The following is a 1855-nucleotide window of genomic DNA, read 5'->3' as shown; positions in this document are numbered from 1 at the left end:
GACCCTGGGGAGGGGATGTGCTATTGTGAGCACTGTGAACTGTGTAAGACTGATGAATCAAAGAATTGTACCCCTGAAACAAATATTACATTATGTTAATAAAAAATACCAAAAAACCCCCAAAAGTCTAAAAGAGGAAAAACTGTACCTGCATGTCAATAGATGTAGAAAAATCATTTGATAAAATTCAACAACCCACTGATGATTTAAAAAAAAAAAAAAAAACTGGCTCTCTCTGCAGCCACCCAAGATGCCTGAAGGAAAGAAGACAAAGGGGAAGAAGGTGGCCCTGGCCCCTGCTGTCATCAAGAAGCAGGAGGCTAAGAAGGTGGTCAGTCCCTGTTTGAGAAAAGGCCCAAGAATTCTGGCATCATACAAGACATCCAGCCCAAAGGAGACCTTGCCAGCTTTGTCAAATGGCTCTTCTACCTCTGGCTGCAGCGACAAAGGACTATTCTCTATAAGCATCTAAAAGTGCCTCCCCTGATTCTCCAGTTCACCTGGGCCTTGGACTGCCAAAAAGCTCCTCAAATGCTTAAGCTGGCCTGCAAACACAGCAAGAGAAGCAGAGATTGTTGGCCCTAGCTGAGAAGAAACCTGCTGGGAAAGAGGATGTACCCACTAAGAGGCTGCCTGTCCTCTGAGCTGGAGCTTTTCCTGTCACCACCTTGGTGGAAAACAAAAAGGCTCAGCTGGTAGTGATTGCACATGATGTGGATCCCATTGAGCCGGGTGTCTTCCTGCCTGCTCTGTGTCACAAGATGAAGGTTCCCTACTGTATTATCAGGGGGTAAGACCAGACTGGGAGGTATCCTTCACAGGAAGTCCTGCACCACTGTTGCTTTCACACACGTTAACTCAGAAGACAAAGGAACTCTGGCTAAGCTGGTGGAATGTACTGGGACCAATTACAATGACAGACATAATGAGACCTGCTGTTCCTGGGGAGGCAACATCTTGGGTCCAAAGTTGGTAGCTCACATTGCCAAACTGGAAAAATCAAAGGCTAAAGAACTGGCCACTAAATAGGGCTAAGTGTATGCTGTTGAATATTCTGTACATAAAAGTAATAAAAAATTCTCTTTCAAAAAATTTTTAAAAATCTAAACTCTTTTTTTTTTGTTTTTAGCAAACTAGGAGTGGAAGAGAAAATTATTTTCTTCTTATAGTATCAACAAAATTGCTCAAGGTAAACCACATAGTAAATGGTATTTCCTTTGTGATTAGGAACAAGTCCAGTGGGTGCGCCATATGCTTACGTAATTACAGTAATATAGTGCAGGTTTTGGCTGGTGCTCTATGGCAAGAAAAACCTATAAAATATGGTTAATTAAAAGGAAGACATAAAATTATTATTCTCGAGAGATAAATTATTTATTTAAAACTTCAGTAGTAGGATTACATTAGTTTGGAGGGACTAGATTATTCTGTGATAACAAAAAGCCACAAAATTTCAGAAGCTTAAAAAACAAGAACTTCTATTTTATTCATACTACATGTCTAATAAGGGAGAGCAGAGAAGTGCTCACTGCATTCTCTCAAAGACCCCAGCTGACAATAACCCAAATGAGACATGAACAGAGGGAGAGGAGAGAATCACCAAACTTGTGAATGTTGGCTGCTGGTAGATTCAACCCATTAGTGACGCCAAATCAGATCAAAGGTAGTCATAAAGGGAATTAGGTTTAGTGGTAAAGGTGTTGCTAAGTGAGAGAGCCGTGCTAACTACAAACAGAAACATCCAACAATCCTTTAGAAAGGAAGGGTTGAACCCCAGAGTTGAACTTGTGATTCAAGACGAAAACCCATGAGGAAGTGGTAATTTATTTAATTCAATATGCTCAATAAACACTGG

At 40.9% G+C, this 1855-nt stretch overlaps 1 pseudogene; it reads left to right on the top strand.

Moving 5' to 3' along the window:
* The first annotated feature begins 244 nt into the window (after positions 1-244).
* LOC125082258 (60S ribosomal protein L7a-like) lies at positions 245-1079 on the top strand (annotated as a pseudogene).
* The last annotated feature ends 776 nt before the right edge of the window (positions 1080-1855 follow it).

The sequence above is a fragment of the Lutra lutra genome, chromosome 12, assembly GCF_902655055.1.
Source record: "Lutra lutra chromosome 12, mLutLut1.2, whole genome shotgun sequence".
In the NCBI taxonomy this organism is placed as follows: domain Eukaryota; kingdom Metazoa; phylum Chordata; class Mammalia; order Carnivora; family Mustelidae; genus Lutra; species Lutra lutra.
This window is presented reverse-complemented; position numbering and strand designations above follow the sequence as displayed.